The sequence below is a fragment of the Oncorhynchus masou genome, chromosome 9, assembly GCF_036934945.1.
Source record: "Oncorhynchus masou masou isolate Uvic2021 chromosome 9, UVic_Omas_1.1, whole genome shotgun sequence".
NCBI lineage: Eukaryota > Metazoa > Chordata > Actinopteri > Salmoniformes > Salmonidae > Oncorhynchus > Oncorhynchus masou.
This window is the reverse complement of record NC_088220.1, coordinates 68,652,851-68,667,157: the sequence shown is the minus strand read 5'-3', so window position 1 is coordinate 68,667,157 and position 14,307 is coordinate 68,652,851. Positions and strand designations below refer to the sequence as shown.

At 42.0% G+C, this 14,307-nt stretch overlaps 1 protein-coding gene across 3 annotated transcripts in view; it reads left to right on the top strand.

The window, feature by feature from the left end:
• LOC135546546 (CMP-N-acetylneuraminate-beta-galactosamide-alpha-2,3-sialyltransferase 4-like) overlaps positions 1–14,307 on the top strand; it is a 75,355-nt gene that overhangs the window by 14,637 nt on the left and 46,411 nt on the right. For 2 of the 3 annotated variants that reach the window (XM_064975058.1, XM_064975062.1), the window contains exon 2: positions 12,485–12,533. The exons of the other annotated variant lie outside the window; for it this stretch is intronic. The gene's annotated coding sequence lies outside the window, so the exon portion shown is untranslated. The remainder of the gene's footprint in view (positions 1–12,484; positions 12,534–14,307) is intronic. 3 annotated transcript variants of the gene reach the window in all.

The window sequence follows — 14,307 nt, the reverse complement described above, 5'->3', positions numbered from 1 at the left end:
CAAGACAAAACCAATGGAAAATGAAAAAAGGATCAATGATGGCTAAAAGACCGGTGACGTCGAACGCCGAGCACCGCCCGAACAAGGAGAGGCAACGACTTCAGTAGAAGTAGTGACAAAAACATTGTTTGCATACATGAGATAGCTAGCTTTTTTCTGTATCTGTCCAGCAACCATCGTTGTGACATGAAATACAAGTGATAGTGTAATCAATGTGTAATAACTACGTAAAAAATGTATGAACACATTAAATTGTTATGTGACGTGCAGTCATATTCAGGTCCTGATTGGTCAATCAAACTTTATTTGTTACATGTGCCGAATACAACAAGTGTAGACTTTACCGTGAAATGCCCTTGCAAGCCCTTAACCAACAGTGCAGTTCAAGAAGAAGAAATATTTACCATGTAGGCTAAAATAAAACGTTACACAATAACAATAACGAGGCTATTTACAGGGGGCACCGGTTCCTGCTTCAGTGTGCAGGGGTAAAGTCTAGTTGAGGTAATCCGTACATGTAGATGGGCGCAAAGTGACTATGCATAGGTAACAAACAAACAGCGAGTAGCAGCAGTGTACAATAGGGGGGGTGTCAATGTAAATTGTTCGGTGGCGATTTTTATGAATTGTTCAGCAGTCTAATGGCCTGGGGGTAGAAGCTGTTGAGGAGCCTTTTGGGCTTAGACTTGGTGCTCCGGTACCAATTGCAGTGCAGTAGCAGAGAAAACATTCTATAACTTGGGTGACTGGAGTCTCTGACAATTTTATGGGCTTTCCTCTGACACCGCCTATTATATAGGTCCTGAATGGCAGGAATCTTGGCCCCAGTGATGTACTGGGCCGTTCGCACTACCCTCTGTAGCGCCTTATGGTCAGATGCCGAGCAGTTGCCATACCAGGTAGTGATGCAACCGGTCAGGATGCTATCGATGGTGCAGCTGTAGACCCTTTTGAGAATCTAGGGGTCCATGCCAAAACCTTTCAGTCTCCTGAAGGGGATAAGGTGTTGTTGTGCCCTCTTCACAAACGGTCTTGGTGTGTTTGGACCATGACAGTTCGTTGGTGATGTGGACACCAAGGAACTTGAAGCTCTCAACCTGCTCCACTGCAGCCCCATCGATGAGAATGGGGGCCTGTTTGGCCCGCCTTTTCCTGTAGTCCATAATCAGCTCCTTTGTCTTGCTCACATTGAGGGAGAGGTTGTTGTCCTGGCACCACACTGCCAGTTCCCTGACCTCCACCCTATAGGCTGTCTCATTGTTGTCGGTGATCAGGCCTACCACTGTTGTCTCATCAGCAAACTTAATGATGGTGTTGGAGTCGTGTTTGGCCACGCAGTCGTGGGTGAACAGGGAATACAGGAGGGACTACGTACACACCCATGAGGGGCCCCAGAGTTAACCTCTCTTGGGTAGGGGCAGTATTTTCGTGTCCGGATGAAAAGCGTGCCCAAAGTAAACTGCCTGTTTCCAGGCCCAGAAACTAGGATATGCATATAATTGGTAGATTTGGATAGAATACACTCTACCGTTTCAAAAACTGTTAAAATAATGTCTTTGAGTATTACAGAACTGATATGGCAGACGAAACCCCAGAGGACAAACCACTCCCCCCGCAAAAAAAGATTCCGGCTACCACTGTTTCCAATGGCTTTCATGTTTATTATGTGGCGAAGTCCTCCCAGATTGTTGACATCTAGTGGAAGCCCTAGGAACTGCAGTCTTTAGAAAGAGTTTCAGGCTCGTTTTTGGAAAAATTAGTGAAGTTGTAGTTTTTCTAAGTGGCTCCCATTTTGGCTGTAGTGTTTCCATGCGTGTGGATGAAAGCATGTTTGTTTTTTATCTCTGGTAATGAACATACTATTCTCCGTCTTAAATTGTATCATTTATTTACGTATTAGGGTACCTGAGGTTTGATTATAAAAGTTGTTTGACTTGTTTGGATAAGTTTATTGGTAATGTTTGGGATTAATTTGGTATGCATTTTGATGGAGAGAATCCGGTGGATTGTTGAAATGAAGCGCGCAAGCTGAACTCAGTTTTATGGATATAAAGAAGAACTTTATCGAACAAAAGGGCCATTTGTGATGTAACTGGGACCCTTTGGAGTGCCAACAGAAGAAGTTCTTCAAAGGTAAGGCATTTATTATATCGCTATTTCTGACTTTTGTGTCGCACCTGCCTGGTTGAAATATGTTTTTCGTGGTTTTGTATGCGGGGCGCTGTCCTCAGAAAATCGCATGGTGTGCTTTCACTGTAAAGCCTTTTTGAAATCTGACACAATGACTGGATTAACAAGAAGTTAAGCTTTATTTTGATAATACTTGTATTTTCATGAATGTTAAATATTTATATTTCTGTAATTTGAATTTTGCGCTCTGCAATTTCACCGGATGTTGGCCAGCCAGGTGGGATACTACCGTCCCACCTGCCCATAAGAAGTTAAGGATCAGCGTGGCAGATGTGTTGTTGCCTACTCTTACCACCTGGGAGCAGCCCATCAGGAATACCAGGATCCATTTGCAGAGGGAGGTGTTTAGTTCCAGAGTCCTTAGCTTCGTGATGAGCTTTGTGGGCATTATGGTGTTGAACGCTGAGCTGTAGTTGATGAACAGCATTCTCACATAGGTGTTCTGTTCATTCTCACATAGGTGTTTTGTTAATATCGGCTACAGAGAGCGTCTTCACACAGTCATCCAGAACAGCATGCTTTAGTGTTGCTTGCCTCCGAGCGAGCATAAAAGGCATTTATCTTTTCTGGTAGGCTCGCGTCTGGGTATCTATTTGTAGTCCGTAATAATAGTTTTCAAGCCCTGCCACATCCGACAAGCGTCAGAGCCGGGGGAGTAGGATTCAATCTTAATCCTGTATTGATACTTTACTTGTTTGATGGTTCGTCTGAGGGCATAGCGGAATTTCTTATAAGCAGCCAGATTAGTCTCCCGCTCCTTGAAGTGGCAGCTCTAGCCTTTAACTCGATGCGGATGTTGCCTGTAATCCATGGCCTCTGGTTGGAATATGTACGTACAGTCGCTGTGGGGATGAAGTGTAACATCCACCTCGTGACCACTTCCGTATTGAGCGAGTCACTGGTACTTCCTGCTTTAGTTTTTTTTTCTTGTAAGCAGGAATCAGGAGGATAGAATTGTGGTCAGATTTGCCAAATGGAGGTTGGGGGAGAGCTTTGTATGCAACTCTGTCTGTGGAGTAAAGGTGGTCTAGGATCCCCACCTGGTTGCACGTGACATGCTGGTAAAAATGTGGTAAAACTGATTTAAGTTTGCCTGCATTAAAAACCCCGGACACTAGGAGCGTCACTTCTGGGTGAGCATTTTCTTTTTTGCTTATGGCCTTATAGAGTTGGTTGAGACTGGTCTTAGTGCCAGCTTCGTTTTGTGGCGGTAAATAGACGGCTACGAATAATACAGATGAGACAAGCTTATTTGAAACTACAAATAGTGTTTTTTTTGACACGCAAAGACCCAAACGGCGTTCCATAGAAATCCTGGTTAGGTTTGAAACGGCTGAACAAATAAACAGTGAAACAGCACAGCAAGTAAGTGAAAGAAATAGGTTTTGATTATGTTTTACTGGTTATGGGGACATATGTAAATGCTAACAAAATAATGTTTTGTTGTGCATGTGTGTAACCTTTATTTACCTCTTGATACTCCACACCCCGGATCCGGGATCGTGAATAAAGCCTCAGGCTCATTAGCATAACGCAACGTTAACGATTTCATTTCTGAAAATCGCAAATAAAATGAAAATAATGCACCTGCTCTCAAGCTTAGCCTTTTCTTAACAACACTGTCATCTCAGATTTTCAAAATATGCTTTTGAACCATAGGAAATCACTAATTTGTGTAAGAGTATGCTAAGCTAGCTTAGCATTTTGAGTAGCATTTAGCACACAACATTTTCACAAAAACCAGATAACCAAATAAATAAAATCATTTACCTTTGAAGAGCTTCGGATGTTTTCAATGAGAAGACTCTCAGTTACATAGCAAATGTTCAGTTTTTCCTGAAAGAATCTTTGTGTAGGAGAAATCGCTCCGTTTTGTACATCACATTTGGCTACCGAAACGAACCGAAAATTCAGTCACCAAAACGTCAAACTTTTTCCGAATTAACTCCATAATATCGACCGAAACATGGCAAACGTTGTTTGGAATCAATCCTCAAGGTGTTTTTTCACATATCTCTTCATTGATATATCGTTCGTGGAAGCCTGCTTTCCCCTCAGAATCGCATGGAAAAATACCAGCAGCTGAAAAAGACGCACCAATTTCGACGGAGGACACACTACCAATGTAGTCTCTTATGGTCAATCTTCCAATGATATGCCTACAAATACGTCACAATGCTGCAGACACCTTGGGGAAACGACAGAAAGGGCAGGCTCATTCCTCTCGCATTCACAGCCATATAAGGAGACAATGGAAAACGGAGCCTCAAAAATCCTGCTGGTTTCCTGGATGCCGTTTCATCTTGGTTTTGCCTGTAGCTCCCGTTCTAGGGCACCCACAGATAATATCTTTGCGGTTCTGGAAACGGGTGTTTTCTTTCCAAAGCTATCAATTATATGCATAGTCGAGCATCTTTTTGTGACAAAATATTGAGCTTAAAACGGGCACGTCTTTTTATCCAAAAATGAAATAGCGCCCCCATAGCATCAAGAGGTTTTAATTAAGAACAAATTATTTTCTACAATTACAGCCCGGACGACGCTGGGCCAATTGTGCGCCGCCCTATTTGACTCCCAATCATTGCCGGATGTAATAGAGCTTCGATTTGAACCAGGGACTCTAGTGACGCCTCTTGCACTGAGATGCAGTGACTTAGACCGCTGCGTCCGTGTGTGTGTGTTAACTATTTAACTTATCGTATAATTTTTGGGGGGCGAGGAAAATATTGGATTTCGGTGTCCTCCAAAAATATCATATCGGTGCATCACTACAACAAACAGATATGGGAAATGGTTAACCCATGTGGTTTGTCACAACATCGGTGCATCATGTTTGTGCAGACTATATTTACTTTACAAATGGAAGGTTTGTTATAATATTGTAATAACACATGAAAAGTAAGCACTGAACTGTTCATCACCAGTGTCAGTGTCACGACTTCCGCCGAAGTCGGCCCCTCTCCTTGTTCGGGTGGTGTTTGGCGGTCGATGTCACCGGCTTTCTAGTCACCTAGTCACCACCGATCCATGTTTCATTTTTGTTTTGTCTGTATCACACACACTTGGTTTCAATTCCCATATCATGTTCCTTATTTAACCCACTGGCATACATTTCTGTTCTGTCCGTGATTGTTGGTGTCTTTAGTGGTTGTTGATTGTGCTAGTGTGTATGTATTTTTCTATTTGGTATATTGCTTGACTTTTTTTGAGTAAACTCAGTTGTGTTGCTCAAAACCTGTGTCCTGCACCTGACTCCGCTACATCTCTGCACCCAATCGCTGACAGTCAGACTAGACTGATACTTATCCTAGGGATGCAGGCTTGCTCTGTACAGTAGACTACATGGTTTTTTTTTTTTTAATGTGATGCGAAGTTTAAACAGTGACAAAATGCCACACCACCGAGCCCAGGGAACTGGACAGAAAATATGCAATCCTGCTGAAACTTTATCTTCTGAGTCAGGGAGTCATCTGTTGTTAGCCTAACTCAGGAACATGATGGCATCACTCTCCAAGCGTCCTCCATTATGTTAGGCCTAATGTTTAAAGGAAAGGCTGTTCTTGGCGTTCCTGCATTCCCTCATTTTTCACTCTCCTCTATGAGGCCCTCTGGTTGTGTTCGTGACCCATCGTTTATTGTCATGTCAATGTAGCATACAGGGTGCTCATGTGGCACGCGGTGATTAGGCTAAGTCTGGTGTCTCTTGCCAAGTAGTGTTCCTTCTTGTTCCTTATAAGAGCTGTTCAGTTAGTGTTTTTCAGACACTAAGCACCCTGTTCAGACCTTACCTAACCTAATGCATACTTGAAAGTTTTTTTTTTTCACCCTATAAAAGCTCAGTCACAACATTATTGTTAGGCTGTTTTCTAAAGTTGCCTGGCATGGCTGCATATGTTACATTGTTTTGTTTTATGGGTTGAGTTGTGTGAGCTGAATACATGCACACATGGGTTTGTTTTATTCAGGATTGAGAGAAATCAGATGGCCAGTAATTTTTGGATTAGATGGTAATGTTCCTTCAGTATATTTTCATATTGGCTGAAGGATCAAGGTCTGTAGGCTTCTTGCTAGTATTAGCAAGATACTAAAATAAGGAGGCCTAATGGTAATGCTTAGACTGTTAGCAAGCAGAACAATGACAATCACACAATTTCAACTAAGGTGTTATAACGGTTTATTAAAGATTATTATTATTGATAAACAATATATCAACTAATAATAAACAGCCCAACTACTTATAAACCATTTGTAAATCATTCATAAAGTAGGCTATACCTTAATGTAAAGCGTTGTAACCAGCTTCTATCCCCAAGCCATAAGACTGCTAAATAGCTAACAAAAAGGCCACACAGACTATTGGAGTTGACCTTGGTATTTTATATTTATTTTTGCACTTTCCCTATGCACACTCACAGGCCCTACCCCCTAGTCACACAAGGGCTGGGCGATATAGTCAAAATATCATATCCCGATATAGGTGATTTCATATCCCGATAACGATGCATATCACGATATTGCACAATTTCTGTAAATTCAATGAATAAAATGACCACATGTAAAGGCCTATTTCTTATAAAATTTGTAATTATACTCAAATAAAAAGGTACTTACTCGTATTTGATTATTTATTTTATATAGAACCTGTACAAATTTTAAATTAATCATGGAACAAAATATAAAATATGAATGTATAAAATCTAAAAAGGTAAATGGAAAACACTTCAGCTATAGTTGCAATCAAAATAAATATACGCCGAATATATATATATATATACATACATACATACATACATACATACATACATACATACATACATACATACATACATACAGTGGGGCAAAAGTTCTCCCACTTGAAAATTACAGGCCTCTCTCATCTTTATCATAGGTACACTTCAACTTTGGCAGACAAAATGAGGGGAAAAATTTCAGAAAATCACATTGTAGGATTTTGAATGAATTTATTTGCAAATTATGGTGGAAAATAAGTATTTGGTCACCTACAAACAAGAAAGATTTCTGGCTCTCACAGACCTGTAACTTCTTCTTTAATAGGCTCCTCTGTCCTCCACTCGTTACCTGTATTAATGGCACCTGTTTGAACTTGTTATCAGTATAAAAGACACCTGTCCACAACCTCAAACAGTCACACTCCAAACTCCACTATGGCCAAGACCAAAGAGCTGTCAAAGGACACCAGAAACAAAATTGTAGACCTGCACCAGGCTGGGAAGACTGAATCTGCAATAGGTAAGCAGCTTGGTTTGAAGAAATCAACTGTGGGAGTAATTATTAGGAAATGGAAGACATACAAGACCACTGATAATCTCCCTCGATCTGGGGCTCCACGCAAGATCTCACCCTGTGGGGTCAAAATGATCACAAGAACGGTGAGCAAAAATCCCAGAACCACACAGGGGGACCTAGTGAATGACCTGCAGAGAGCTGGAAACCAAAGTAACAAAGCCTACCATCAGCAACACACTACGCCGCCAGGGACTCAAATCCTGCAGTGCCAGATGTGTCCCCCTGCTTAAGCCAGTACATGTCCAGGCCCGTCTGAAGTTTGCTAGAGAGCATTTGGATGATCCAGAAGAAGATTGGGAGAATGTCATATGGTCAGATGAAACCAAAATAGAACTTTTTGGAAAAACCTCAACTTGTTGTGTTTGGAGGACAAAGAATGCTGAGTTGCATCCAAAGAACACCATACCTACTGTGAAGCATGGGGGTGGAAAAATAATTTCTTTGGGGCTGTTTCTCTGCAAAGGGACCAGGACGACTGATCCGTGTAAAGGAAAGAATGAATGGGGCCATGTATCGTGAGATTTTGAGTGAAAACCTCCTTCCATCAGCAAGGGCATTGAAGATGAAACGTGGCTGGGTCTTTCAGCATGACAATGATCCCAAACACACCGCCCAGGCAACGAAGGAGTGGCTTCATAAGAAGCATTTCAAGGTCCTGGAGTGGCCTAGCCAGTCTCCAGATCTCAACCCCATAGAAAATCTTTGGAGGGAGTTGAAAGTCCGTGTTGCCCAGCAACAGCCCCAAAACATCACTGCTCTAGAGGAGATCTGTATGGAGGAAAGGGCCAAAATACCAGCAACAGTGTGTGAAAACCTTGTGAAGACTTACAGAAAACGTTTGACCTCTGTCATTGTCAACAAAGGGTATATAACAAAGTATTTAGATAAATAAGTATTTGGTCAATAACAAAAGTTTTCCACAATAATTTGCAAACAAATTTAATTAAAAATCCTACAATGTGATTTTCTGGATTTACCTTTCTCATGTTGTCTGTCATAGTTGAAGTGTACCTATGATGAAAATTACAGGCCTCTCTCATCTTTTTAAGTGAGAGAACTTGCACAATTGGTGGCTGACTAAATACTTTTTTGCCCCACTGTTTTGCATGTTATTTTGCCGTTAATACGTGTCACATATCAATTTGCATTTGGTACCTTGGGTCGAGTATTAGCACCAAGTCATGAATCCCCCGTTTCTCGACTGTGTAAATTGGGGCCTTGTCTTTGCAGATGTAAGTTGTAACGGCAGCTGTTATCTCCTTCCATCTTCGTGATTCTTTGCCATATGCTGTGCCGCGGGCAAAAGCCTCTTGCAACATCTGAGTCAGGTTTGTTTTGAGCACTCAACTGTACTTTCTTGAGTCTCATCCGTAGACTCTCTCCTTACTGTTTCACATGATTCTTGCGTTGGTGGCAAAAGAGGTTAGTGGTGTTTGAGCCTATTGTCAGGACCGGCCTGCGGCATATTTTGCAGTGGATGGTTTTCTGGTCCGTGTCAGACTTTTCATACTCGAACCACGTCCATGCGACCGACGTTGCCGCTCTTTTAGGTACGAGCTCCGTGTTCTGTGTCACGTTCACTCTCTTTCATGTTTGTTTGTGTTGCAAATTGTCATGTGGAAGAACGCAAAGCGTCGTCCAATTGGCGAAAAATATTGCCGTAAAGAGTGTGATTTGCGTCACAGAGAAATAAACTATAGAAAAACATCTATTGTTTCATATTATACTCTATCGTCACACGATATATATCGCCCAGCCCTAACTCACACTGATATTCCAACACTCATACAAACACTCACGCCATAATTTGCTCCCACACACATACAGTGCCTTGCGAAAGTATTCGGCCCCCTTGAACTTTGCGACCTTTTGCCACATTTCAGGCTTCAAACATAGATATAAAACTGTATTTTTTGTGAAGAATCAACAACAAGTGGGACACAATCATGAAGTGGATCGACATTTATTGGATATTTCAAACTTTTTTAACAAATCAAAAACTGAAAAATTGGGCGTGCAAAATTATTCAGCCCCTTTTACTTTCAGTGCAGCAAACTCTCTCCAGAATTTCAGTGAGGATCTCTGAATGATCCAATGTTGACCTAAATGACTAATGATGATAAATACAATCCACCTGTGTGTAATCAAGTCTCCGTATAAATGCACCTGCACTGTGATAGTCTCAGAGGTCCGTTAAAAGCACAGAGAGCATCATGAAGAACAAGGAACACACCAGGCAGGTCCGAGATACTGTTGTGAAGAAGTTTAAAGCCGGATTTGGATACAAAAAGATTTCCCAAGCTTTAAACATCCCAAGGAGCACTGTGCAAGCGATAATATTGAAATGGAAGGAGTATCAGACCACTGCAAATCTACCAAGACCTGGCCGTCCCTCTAAACTTTCAGCTCATACAAGGAGAAGACTGATCAGAGATGCAGCCAAGAGGCCCATGATCACTCTGGATGAACTGCAGAGATCTACAGCTGAGGTGGGAGACTCTGTCCATAGGACAACAATCAGTCGTATATTGCACAAATCTGGCCTTTATGGAAGAGTGGCAAGAAGAAAGCCATTTCTTAAAGATATCCATAAAAAGTGTTGTGTAAAGTTTGCCACAAGCCACCTGGGAGACACACCAAACATGTGGAAGAAGGTGCCCTGGTCAGATGAAACCAAAATTGAACTTTTTGGCAACAATGCAAACCGTTATGTTTTGCGTAAAAGCAACACAGCACATTACCCTGAACACACCCTATACCCACTGTCAAACATGGTGGTGGCAGCAACATGGTTTGGCCCTGCTTTTCTTCAGCAGGGACACGGAAGATAGTTAAAATTGATGGGAAGATGGATGGAGCCAAATACAGGACCATTCTGGAAGAAAACCTGATGGAGTCTGCAAAAGACCTGAGACTGGGACGGAGATTTGTCTTCCAACAAGACAATGATCCAAAACATAAAGCAAAATCTACAATGGAATGGTTCAAAAATAAACATATCCAGGTGTTAGAATGGCCAAGTCAAAGTCAAGACCTGAATCCAATCGAGAATCTGTGGAAAGAACTGAAAACTGCTGTTCACAAATGCTCTCCATCCAACCTCACTGAGCTCGAGCTGTTTTGCAAGGAGGAATGGGAAAAAATTGAGTCTCTCGATGTCCAAAACTGATAGAGACATACCCCAAGCGACTTCCAGCTGTAATCACAGCAAAAGGTGGCGCTACAAAGTATTAACTTAAGGGGGCTGAATAATTTTGCACGCCCAATTCTTCAGTTTTTGATTTGTTAAAAAAGTTTGAAATATCCAATAAATGTCGTTCCACTTCATGATTGTGTCCCACTTGTTGTTGATTCTTCACATACAAATACAGTTTTATATCTTTGTTTGAAGCCTGAAATGTGGCAAAAGGTTGCAAAGTTCAAGGGGGCCGAATACTTTCGCAAGGCACTGTAATATGCAGAAACTGTACATTTATACTACTCTACACACACACACACACACACACACACACACACACACACACACACACACACACACACACACACACACACACACACACACACACACACACACACACACACACTCTCTCATACAATCATCATATAGTTTGCTGCGACTCTGTTTATCATATATCCCGATGCCTAGTCACTTTACCTCTACATATCTACCTCTGTTACTCCACTATCTCTGTCACTTTACCTCTATACATATCTACCTCTATCGACCCAGTATCCCTGCACATTGTTAATATGGACCTGGAACTGACTGACCCTGTGTATAATACGCTTGCTTTCTTACTTTATTGTGTTTTTCTTATTTTTATGTCTTGTGTTTTTGTTCTACCTTGTTATTTTTAGTTTTACATTGTTATTGATTACTGCGTTTTCACTGTACTTGTGCATGTGACATTGAAACTTAAGTAGACTTACAGTATAATGCTCATCTCAAAATGTTGCAGTTATTTTTCCCATGAAAGGAATTTTTCTCAGTTTAAAGACGTAATCTCAAATCCAATAGTATTGATCTATCATTTCAGGTTGTATGACTCCTGATAGGGAGACTATTGACATCGTTATCTCTGCTGTTTGCGCCTCAGCCTGGCCAAACAGCCTAGCTCCCATCCACAGGTAGAGGAGCACTTACAGTGAAGTTGTAAAAAAATCAGCTGTAGCTGTTTGGTGCCTCAGACAGACCTAGAACGGGTCCCCTCTACGTACGCTAAGGGACCTGAGGACTTGGGCCTCTGCCAGCCCCACTGTATCCTACCCAGCACTTGACCCTCTCTTCTCCCAGGCTGCTCCCCACATGCCACACAGACAGTCATTGTGCTGCCTCTGAGGACCTGTGCCTCCTGCTCAGAGCAGGCATGTGGAGCTGGTTAGAGCTCCCTCAAAGAAGTCCTCTCACACACTGCGTCATGGAAAAGAGCACTGGGGCTCATAGATGCAAGAGTTGTCAGGTAGCAAATGGCACCGTTGGTTAGGGAAGGAGCGTTTATACCCTCCTGATGTTGTCATTTTGGTTACAACTGAAAGACGGTACTAAAAGTTCTTCACACAATGCTTGACTCAAGGGTGGAAGAGTTAGCATTGGAATTAAAAGTCAATTGGGGTTCATTTTAAACCACTTGGGAAATGATTCAATTTGGCTATGGTTTGATGTTCAGTTTGCCTATTCATGATTTGTGAGTCACAATCCTGTTTAGAAATACAAATTAATGATAGTAGGTTAAATTATGAGATCACGGCATTCTGCACTTAAAGTTGTGGAATGATAATGTTCTGAGCATGGAGATAAAGCAAGCGTCCTTTCTCACTGGTTTCCACCAGTCATGCACTCAGTTTGACAGTTTCTAATACTGGTTGTCTTCATTGTATAAACCACTATTAAGGATATTATCTTCTTATAGTCATACATTTGATCACCACATCAGTTACCACTTTATATTGTTCTCCATTGTCTTAATCATCTCCTTTTGTTTTACAGGGAGGAACCCAGAGTCAACATATCCACCCTTTAAAGGACATGGAGAAAGGTATGGGATTTAGGTTATCGACAAGACTTTGATTGCTTATAAGACTGCTTAGTAATATACAGTGCCTTCGAGAAAGTATTCAGACCCCTTACTTTTTTAAGTATTTGGTCACCTACAAACAAGCAAGATTTCTGGATCTCACAGACCTGTAACTTCTTCTTGAAGAGGCTCCTCTGTTCTCCACTCGTTACCTGTATTAATGGCACCTGTTTGAACCTGTTATCAGTATAAAAGACACCTGTCCACAACCTCAAACAGTCACACTCCAAACTCCACTATGGCCAAGACCAAAGAGCTGTCAAAGGACACCAGAAACAAAATTGTAGAACTGCACCAGGCTTGGAAGACTGAATCTGCAATAGGTAAGCAGCTTGGTTTGAAGCAATCAACTGTGGGAGCAATTATTATGAAATGGAAGACATACAAGACCACTGATAATCTCCCTCGATCTGGGGCTCCCACGCAAGATCTCACCCTGTGGGGTCAAAATGATCACAAGAACGGTGAGCAAAAATCCCAGAACCACACGGGTGGACCTAGTAAATGACCTGCAGGGAGCTGGGACCAAAGTAACAAAGCCTACCATCAGTAACACACTACGCCGCCAGGGACTCAAATCCTGCAGTTTCAGACGTGTCCCCCTGCTTAAGCCAGTACACGTCCAGGCCCGTCTGAAGTTTGCTAAAGAGAATTTGGATGATCCAGAAGAAGATTGGGAGAATGTCATATGGTCAGATGAAACCAAAATATAGCTTTTTGGTAAAAACTCAACTCGTTGTGTTTGGAGGACAAAGAATGCTGAGTTGCATCCAAAGAACACCATACCTACTGTGAAGCATGGGGGTGGAAAAATTCTGCTTTGGGGCTGTTTTCTGCCAAGGGACCAGGACGACTGATCTGTGTAAAGGAAATAATGAATGGGCCATGTATCGTGAGATTTTGAGTGAAAACCTCCTTCCATCAGCAAAGGAATTGAATATGAAACGTGGCTGGGTCTTTCAGCATGACAATAATCCCAAACATACCACCCGGGCAATGAAGGAGTGACTTCATAAGAAGCATTTCAAGGTCCTGGAGTGGCCTAGCCAGTCTCCAGATCTCAACCCCATAGAAAATCTTTGGAGGGAGTTGAAAGTCTGTGTTGCCCAGCAACAGCCCCAAAACATCACTGCTCTAGAGGAGATCTGCATGGATAAATGGGCCAAAATACAAGCAACAGTGTGTGAAAACCTTGTGAAGACTTACAGAAAACATTTGACCTCTGTCAATGCCAACAAAGGCTATAAAACAAAGTATTGAGAAACTTTTGTTATTGACCAAATACTTATTTTCCACCATAATTTGCAAATAAATTCATAAAAAATCCAACATTTGTGATTTTTCTGGATTTACTTTTCTAATTTTGTCTGTCATAGTTGAAGTGTACCTATGATGAAAATTACAGGCCTCTCTCATCTTTTTAAGTGGGAGAACTTGCACAATTGGTGGGGACAAGGGGAGAAAAAACAACAGGTTTTAATAAGGAAATGTGAAATGTGGGATTATTCTTAAGGGATCTGGGTAAGTGCAGGCCATATGTAACTGGGTTCACTCTCCTGGCAACCTTAAAGGGACCAATGTATTTCTGGGACAGCTTGCGAGACCACCCGTAGCGGTAAGTTTTTTTGTGGAGAGCCAGTCTTTCTGGCCGGGGCGCAAGGTAGGCCCGGGACGGCGACGTCTGTTGGCTTGTCGTTGGTACCGCTGTGAGGCACGCAGAAGATTAAGACTGGTC